Here is a 9,681-nt window from a genome sequence, read left to right as displayed (position 1 = left end):
AATAATAAGTTTCAGAGTTGGTAATTATAGCATCTAACACAGTGCAACATGTCTAACAAATGTGATGTGGCCTTTTTGTAGTAATTTGGTCTATCCTTTCTGTTATTTGTTATGACTAATTATGAGGGTAGTAGGGGAAAGGGGTAAAGGCCAGAGACATCTCAGATCCTGTATATGTTGATACTGAAGAGAACTTAGCTTCTAAAAAGTTAGGTTCTTTTGACAGCTACTGGATCACTATTGAGCTAATTAATTTCAGAGAAAAAAGTAGTATATGAAGATATCAGAGAAAAAGATGTACCTTCTCAAAAAAGATATTTGAAGTACACTGTAGATAACTTACAATTTGCATATGACATTATGAAAGCCATGGCAGCCGCCATTTTAGCACACTCTCTACAGGGAAGCAAAACATTTAAGACTTTCTGTGGAGGCATCAGAGCCATTCTGTCCTCTGGTAAGCTTGTATTTAATCATTTGTCAACAGCTTTAACTAAAATAAAGCCAACACAAAAAAAGAAAGCATCAGAACTGTGTTCCTGATCATGGTTTCTCCTTACGTTTGTGCAAGCTGTTAAAAGAAGTAACTTTTCCTGTCTTTAATTTTTCTGTAATGTAACAGAAACTCATCAGGATTCATCTAATGATTAAAATGAGATGTGTAAACTCTGGCCAGTGAAGTTTTCAAATATGCATGTTTTGCTATTAAGTGCTGTAGTAATTAATTATAGAAATAAAGATTTCTGTTTTCAGAGCATATCACCACTATATATACTTGGAACCGTTATATATACCATTATATATATTTGGAAGTCCAAAGTACACTAAATCAAAGTACTTAGACTTCAGCTGAGATACTGTTAATAGCTCACAAATGTTTTGGTTGTTGTTAAGTGATGAGGTGTGCCTGGGGCTGGGCCACTTGAATGGCAAGGGCTACCACACTTATGACACGTTGGCAAGGTGAAGGGAGGAAAGAGTCAGTACAGCTGGCCTAAATTAGGCAAGGGATTATTCCTTAATATGTGAAATCATATGGAAGGCTGTAAAGGTGTGGGAGAGAAGGTTAGGTGTGAGCTGTTGCTTGGGGACTGGTTGGGTGACAGCTAGTGGTGTTGAGGTGTTGTGTTGGTAGCAGAGCATCAGTTGGTATGTTGTTAGCATAGTGTTTGTTGGTTGATAGTGAATAATTCTATTGTAGACATATATCTGTATTGTTATCACTGCATTTTTGTTTCCTTTTTCATTTTAGCAGACAGCTTTTATCTTAGCCCATGTATTCTATTTTGTTCCTAATTTCCTACTTTATGCTACATGGAGTGGAGTGAGCTGATGGCTGTGTAGTTCTTTGCTGTTTTCCAGGTTAATCCACAAGAATCCACATAGTTGTGGAGGATTAAGGTACTTAAAATCAATAAGTACATGATGATGTGGTTATTTTTGATTGACGTTCAATAGACATTGTGATATTTTGAAAATGACTAACAACACCTATATTTGTGCGACAGCTGTTCTAGAAAAGATAGCAGACAATTCTGAATTAATAATGTATTCATTTCATCATTTCTGAACTTTGAGTTATTTTTTTGTTTCTTGTGCACCATGTTTCAAACATTCAGCTAAGTCTAAAAAGGAAGGAAAAACAACAACAGGATTTTTAACAGTGAAAGAGAAAATGTAGTGCAGTACTAGTATCAACATCAAACAATACCCTATTTAAATACTTCAGAGTATTGAGTGAATCTATAGGTTTTTCAGTGTGTACTACAGAAGGAACATATTTGTGGCACAAAATGAGTTCAGTCTTAGACTTCACATACTCAGTAAATATTGTGTATTTGCAGTGTACAGCATAACATATTGGAACAGAACTGGAGGTGTTATTATGATATCAGCACAGTGTACAGAATAATTCTCGTTTCAGTTTTGAAATCTGAAATTATTATAATTAGCTTATTAGGACATTATAAAGATTCAACTTGACTGTAGTCTTAACAAGCTACAGCTTATCTATCTTGCATGTTCTTGCAGTATGTCTATGGACCACATTTATATCAGTGATAAATTTTCTGTATATTACTAGAGGCTCATGGCTTTTGTTTATAAGGTGCTGACTTACTTTTCCTTTATCTCTTAAGGGATTAATTTTTTTCTTTTTATCAAATGCTGCTGGAATGAGTCATGTAGTAAAACAAAAAACAAACAAACAAAACTGAGTAATTGTTCTTTAGTATTAAAATTCTGTAGGCCATGTCTTTGTTAGTCATGTTTACGGTTTTCAGACAGAAAATGCAATCAGTTTGTCAGCCTCACATGCTGTCAGTTAGTTTGTCAAATGGCTGAAATGACAGGCTGTTATTTTCCACTTGTAAACAGAGAAGAATACTTATCCTGTATCCAGTCAATACTTTCGCAGTTCTTAATCAGACTTCTGCAGTACACTCACCCTGAGACCATAACGACAAGCAAACTACAGAAAAGTGCCATTAATTCATGGTAAGTGAAATCAATCTTCCACGAGCATTAAGGTCACTGACTGAACTGCACAGAGGTCTTACTTCCTCAAGTTCATTTTGAAGTTAGTTGAACTGCTAACCTAGATTTCTGGATAGCAGACCCCTGTTTATAAAATATTTATAGGCAACTTACATGATTTAAAAAAAAAAATAAATCCTGATGAGATTTCCTCAAGCATCTGAGAAATGCTCTTTGCTTAAAGGGACTTTTAAAAGTGCCTTCAAAAATTAACGAGTTATGTAGCCAGCAAATTGTGAATCATCAAAACATCAGAGTCTCAGTTTTTGTTATGTTAATCAATATGTTTTTCCCCCTGTAATTTCATGTAGTCTAATTTTCAACTGTGCTCATAAGACTGAGAAAGACTTAGCTCCATGGTCTCACAAATGCTGTCCTGTAGTTGACACATATTCTGGTTTCAGATGGGACAGAGCTGGTTATCTTCATAGTGTCTGGTATAATGCTATGTTTTGGCTTAAGGGGAGGAAACAAAAGCCACTGTTGATAACACACTGGAGTTTCAGTTGTTGCTGAAGAGTGCTGTACAGAGCAAAGATATTTCACTTTTCCTCTTCTACTGTCCTGCCAGCAAGGGAGCTGACCTAAGCTGGCCAAAGGGATATTCCATAGCACGTGACATCATGTGGAAAAAAAGCCATAAAACTGAAGGGCGTTGATTGAGGAAGCCGCCACTGCTCAAGGACTGGCTGGGCATTGGTCAGAGGATGGTGAGTAATTGCTTTGTGCATCAGTTGTTTTATGTATATATAATATAAACATATTATTGTTATATAAAATATTATCTTTACTGTTATTTCTCTTCCTTATTTTAGAAAATAGTTATTTTATCTCAGCCTTCAAGTTTTACTCTTTTTTTTATTCTCTCTCCTACCCCACTGGGAAGAGGGGGAGGTAGTGAAAGAATGTACGTCATTCAGCTGCTGACCAGGTTAACTACAACAGCACGTATTTGTGCATATTTTTTCCTATAAACCATCTTGATCCTTGAGTTTTCTCACTTCTTTTCTATTTTCTTTCTGTCCCACAGCTGAGATGAATTAGTGAAAGGCTGCGAGGGTGTTGTCTAGGATTAAGCCACCACAGGCATGAATCCTAATACATGAGGAAGAAATTAATGAGCATAAAAGCAGGCACTGCTGTGTATTGTATAAGCTGTTTATAATATGTTTCTTTGTTTAAAGAAAAAAAATTAGTTGTTGGTTACATTTAGAATCTTAGTGTTAATTTATCACTGAAACAGGAAATACTGGTTTTCTTTTAAAGTCTGCATCTTTTGAAATCTGTGACATTTCTATGAACATCTGCAAAAAAATTAGGATATTGTAGCTGATTTCTTTCTAGTCATAGTCACATTCAGATCATAAGATTGTATTAATTTCACCAAGAAGGCATGCAAAGAAGAATTTTGCTTTCTCTTAAAACAAAAACCTACCTAAATGATCTAGTCTTACTTGAGATATGGGTTTAAATTTGTAAATCATTGTTCCTTTGAAGTGTACATTTGCTAGTTCTAAGCTTATATCTGCTTTTCATGATAAGCATAACTCTTGACCTCACTTGCTACTCACTCCATTACTATCCACTTTCCTAAAAGATCACAAATACTCTTTCAAAATGCATGACTGTTTCTGAAAGCATACAGCATCTGATAGGCCAGGATTGAGTTAATGGTGAGCAAAATTAGTAGATGAAATTGAGTCTTACTTAATTGAGTTACATCCTTGGGAGTACTATTTAACCAAATTTATTCTGTTCATTCTGGAAAAAAAAAAAAAAATAGAGAAAAGAATAAAGAATGAAATTAAATGAATTTTTAAAATATAGTGACATTCCAGGGAATCTCCAGGAACATTCCAGGGTTAATGTTTTCCTTGGCTGTAAAAAATACCTTCCAAGCATACTTTGTACTATAAACAGAATATATCTACTAATAGGGAGTAATGCACACCCTCATATTAGTGTCACGTACTATTGCAAGATGAAAGTTTTACCAGTGCATGAGTCAATAACCTGTTATTCAGCTTCACTGAAATCAATTTCAGCTTTTATCTTAGAGTATTTTCTCAAAAACTTATGACTCTTTTCCTGATATTGTTGCACTAATTGTAAGTATTTTTAAAAATATCAAACGACATTTTCAATCTCATACAATACAGACCCTTGACTATTTTTTCTTTGATTCTAAAATCAATTTGTCATACTGCTTATTAAACAAGTTTCATAGGCTGATATATCTGTATTTGGATACTTGGAGGAACTGTGAAACTCTGGATGCATGGATTAGATATAAATGCTGACCCAAGAGGCACCAATATGGATTGAAATACTGGGTTTTGGTTCTATCAGTGCTCATAGAAAGAATCTTTCAGAAAAGCAAACACAATGTTACTTTTCATAGAACTATACCGTGAATTTACTGGGACTGAATTGTTCAAAAGCATTCAAGAGAAAAATATTCTTCTGTATGTTTCATGGTTGCTTTTTAACATGAAATATGTATAATTACATGATACAGCCCTCTATATAGCCCAAAGAATTCAATCAATCAATTCATGGTCAGTTGTTTCGTGGTCAATCACTTCTAGATTACATGAATGTCATATTCCCCTTAAACTTCAATTTCAGGCTTCAGGGTACTTAAACAGTGAATTTAGGTGTGTTTTTTTTTTTTTTTTTTTTTACAGCATTTTAGACTTCTGTAAACAAGTGTGAATTCCTTACTGAGAGTAAGAAAATAATGGGTTTATTTCAATTAGATCTCTTACCTCGAGGAAATTTGTGCATGAGAGTTTTTCATTTAAAGAGAAAGATGCAATATTTTCCAGCAGTCCTGAATTACTAAGCTCAATATGAGATAATTTAGGAGATTGAAAAGATTTTTGACATGCATAGGGTCAGAGGGAATGATCCTTAATCATTTTAATGTATTTGAACTTTATGAATGAATCATATTGTACAACACCCTTATAGTCAGACTAATGCTGAGTCAGTTTACATAGGTGTAGTGGTCTATGTGCTGTTTTACTATCCATGCATGCACTAGTTCTTTGCCCAAGTGTAGCAAACCTTACTATTTATTAAAGGCACATAAAGCCTAGTGAGAAATAGTGCATAAATGAAAAATGCACATGGGCTACTTTTTTTTTTTTTTTTTTTTTTTATATCAAGCTGTGCTGACATTTCTCCCCTGTCATTCTAACATTCCTGCATTTCTAATTCCTGTTTTAGTTCTGGTTTTCCTTTCACTTGCTGAAATAGCAATTTTTCCCGACATTCTGCTGATTTTACTGTGATCAGTTGAAGGAGCTAGGGAAAAAAATAAAACAAAATAATGAACATATATAAATATATGCATGAAGTGTGCCTGAAAGTAATGCCTCATATTTTATTACGTTGGCCCAAGACATCAGAAGTAGATGGTGGTGTTATGGCAGTAGAAGGTGAATATTCCTGCCAATTTCCATTCAATTTTGCTGCTTTACAACAGATGGCAGCAGAGGGGCAGTCTGACAAAACATCACCTGATTTGGAAATGTGTATGAAGCAAAGGTGTGGAACTGAATCCCTCCATGCAGAAGATATGGCAACTAAAAATGATTGACAATTGCTGAATGTTTATGTAGACAAAACAGTGAATGGGAACACAGTGAGGTGGTCAGTGCAATGTGTTTCAGTGGTGGTAACAGCGACACTGTTCAACTTTTCTAAGGCAAATGATTACAAATGTAGTATGTAGGCTCTTGTTCATTGCTGATAAAAAATAGTGGAAGCTGTGTTGAAAAACTGTTTTGTAGCTTTGAGTTTGCTCTATCAGTGTTATTGGTCTAAATTTTATCTACTGCAATTTTCATAGAAATAAATAAGAGGCATTACTTCTGGAGTGACAATACATGCATGTGCACAAACACACATATATATAAAAGTTTGTTCTACAGAACTTCAGTTACCTGGTAGAAAAGTAGACTTACGTAACATTTGAATAAAATATCTAACTTCTGAGTCATATATCCTGAAGACATGACTGATTTTTGAAGATACCTAGGTTGCTAAGAGTACACAGCAGGAGATGTAAAAAGTTAATAGCTGAGACCAATGAAGAGACAAGTGGGACAAGTGTAAATAGAAGGATGAGAAAAGTATTATAACATAAAAGTTATCTCTAAAATCAATGTCTCTTCACTGTATGTCTTCATATAGCAGCTCTAATACAACTCTGACAGTAGAGGTCATATAGCCCATTACAAGAATTAAATTACTAATGGGAAAAAAAAAGGGGGGGGGGGGGATGAGAAATAGAAAGCTACCTCTGGAAAAAATAAAACATTAAGTATGTTTTACATCATGGAAAAATGCAAGGTGTGTGTAAATCTATGCTACTGTTCGAGGAAGTAAATTCTGTCTGCCTACATTCAACTCCCTCCAGAGAGTTATAAAGTTTTGATAACAGAAGTCTGAGTAATGAAGTGACAAAAAGAAATATAGTTGTTATTTGGGACACCAGCAATAGGAAACTAAACTTTTGTTTCAAGAACTGCTGTTCTTGCAGTCAAATTCTGCTGTTAGATATGAACACGAACTTTTGTGTGATGGCAGTGTTCTGACAAAAAAAAAAAAAAGAAGTTTAACAGAAACCTCAGCACAATGAATACCATAAAAGGCTGCAACAGAAGAATGTGATTTATCTGCTACTCTAAGAACTGTATTGGAAGTAAGAATAGTTGAACTATGTACTTGAAGTATTATAAGAAAGGTTATTAATGAAATCTGGTGGGTTACTGCTTATAATATTAGATAAGCTGGTATCTCTGCTCAAATCTGTACGTCTGTTTATAATATTTTTTCAGTGTTTTGTAATAGATTATTAAATAGTTTATTGTCTGAATAGAATAGTAAAAATCAGTAAAAACACACTGAGACTATTGTAGCAATGATTTTTCCACTACTTGTAGTGCTGCACTTGTCCTTTCTACATCACGTAGTAGGAAAGAGCAAACTTCCAGGTAAGAAAGATTAGAATTGTGGAAATGCACTGGGTTATGCAAAAAAAGTAAAAGAATGAGAGGTATTAGAGAATTAGAATTAGAAAAATTACATATTTTAGGTGAATAAAACCACGTTTGTTTTGGTTTGGAGGGGGCTACAAATAAATTGAGTTCCAGTGGCTGGTCAAAGCCTAGTCAATGATAGCACCTTTAAGAAAGGGAAATAATGCATCACATCAGCATGTGTGAAAGAGAAGTGAGAAGAAGATTCACAAAAACCAAGGTCAGTGAAGATGGAGGAGGAGGAGGATGTGCTCCAGGTGCTGTAGAAGATATTCTTGCTCTGGCCTGACATTGAACACTGTGTGCAATTTTAAGTTCCACAACATAAGTAGGCCATAAAGCTATAAGACAGCATCTGTATAGGGCTCCAAAGATAGGGAAGAGTTTAGAGGTCAAGATTTATGAGGAGCAACTGAGGTCCCTTGGCCTGTTTCTCTCAGGAAACTGGAGGGTGAGGCCTCATGGCAGCTGCAGCTTCTCAAAGGAGCAGAGAGGCAATGCTGAGCTCTGCTTTCTGGTGGCAGCAACAGGACTTGAGGGAACGGCTTGGGATTGTGTCTGGGAAGGTGCAGGTGGGGTGATAGAAAAAGGTTCTTACTGGAGAATGGTTGGACACTAGAGCAGGCTGCCCAGCACAATGGGCACAGCCACAAGGGCCAGAGTTCAAAGAGTATTTGGACAACACTGTCAGACACAGGGTTTGAGTTTTGGATGGTCCTGTGTGGAGACAGGAGCTGGACTCAATGGCCTTTGTGTGACTCTTCCAATTCATAAAATCATATGATTCTATTATTATAACCATCTAGCCGTTCTGGTCTAGAACTGGCAAAGTATCAAAAGTTGAAATAGAACAGAAAAAAAAAAAAAATACACCAAGGGAAAAATGAAATTATAAAAATAAAAATAATATATTATATATATTATATAATATATTATTTTTATTTTTTATTTTATAATTTCACAAGTTTAAGTAATTCAGTGGCCCACTAAAAATTTAAGTACTGCAAATCAACTTAACAGTTAGGCAGGTCCTTAGGGAAAAAGATTGTACATAAAAGAGGAAAATAAAAAAATCAAACACATATATTCTAATGCTGTGAGTGAAAAGTAATGATTGTCACTCTTTCTTTCACTAAGAATAATAAGGCTTTTTTTTCATACAAACCCTGAATATATAAACATCATTCTTTATTACAGAATGACCTGTGTTATGAAGGAAATTCATTTCTAGCTGTTTCACTTCTTGCAACAAAAAAAATTGATCACAGACAAATAACCTCTATCTCCATGTTCCTTGACATTTATTGAGATTGATTTTTTTTTTTTTTTTTTTTTTGAGCTATGTCAAAAATTTTGAAACAAAATGAATTTTCTTTCAACTAAATAAGCAGGTAAAACTTACTAACACATGTTTCTTGGAAAAATTTAACTGAGAAATAGTGGTTGTGTGTTCCTAAAGACAGTATTCAAAAGGAAACACCTATACTCAGAAATATTAAACAGTGATGCTTTCAGTTGAATTCCAATGGTATAATCAATATAATTTGCATTTGTACATAGCAGGTAGATTCACTCTTTTTTTGCTTGCTGATGACATTTCTAAATTCAAGAACTCCCACCCTTTCTATCATGTATGACTTCCAACAGAATCTAATTTAGAATGCAAATGAAGTAGTATCACAATGTTACCCCAGGAAGGCAAAATAATGTTACGTATATTCCAGTATTTAGTCTCTGACCGTGAACAGATTTACTGCAAAGAAAACGTTGCACAAACACAGGCAGCAAACCCAAAAATTTTCTATTAAAAGATGTGTTTTCCTTGTTTCACAATGTCAAATAAATAAATGTTAATTGCTTAAATAATCCAGCTATCTGGTCATTATACATTATGCCTGTAAGAATCACAGAATCACAGAATTGTAGGTGTTGGAAGGGACCTCCAGAGATCATCGAGTCCAACCCCCCTGCCAAAGCAGGTTCCCTACACCAGGTCGCACAGGTAGGCATCCAGGCAGGTCTTGAACATCTCCAGAGAAGGAGACTCCACCACCTCCCTGGGCAGCCTGTTCCAGTGCTCCGTCACCTCACTGTAAAG

At 35.0% G+C, this 9,681-nt stretch overlaps 1 long non-coding RNA gene across 2 annotated transcripts; it reads left to right on the top strand.

Annotated features, from left to right (window-relative positions):
* Positions 1 to 1,058: 1,058 nt before the first annotated feature.
* LOC122191765 lies at positions 1,059 to 6,423 on the top strand. Of its 2 annotated transcripts, none has more exons than XR_006182459.1 (5): positions 1,059 to 1,149; positions 1,253 to 1,401; positions 2,377 to 2,496; positions 3,107 to 3,245; positions 6,026 to 6,423. It is a non-coding gene; the product is annotated as an uncharacterized LOC122191765 (long non-coding RNA). The 2 variants fall into 2 exon arrangements; XR_006182458.1 differs by lacking the exon at positions 6,026 to 6,423 and adding an exon at positions 3,566 to 3,974.
* The last annotated feature ends 3,258 nt before the right edge of the window (positions 6,424 to 9,681 follow it).

This window comes from Lagopus leucura, unplaced genomic scaffold (assembly GCF_019238085.1).
Source record: "Lagopus leucura isolate 7727_CA_CO unplaced genomic scaffold, USGS_WTPT01 Super-Scaffold_73, whole genome shotgun sequence".
Classification (NCBI taxonomy): Eukaryota; Metazoa; Chordata; class Aves; order Galliformes; family Phasianidae; genus Lagopus; species Lagopus leucura.
This window is presented reverse-complemented; position numbering and strand designations above follow the sequence as displayed.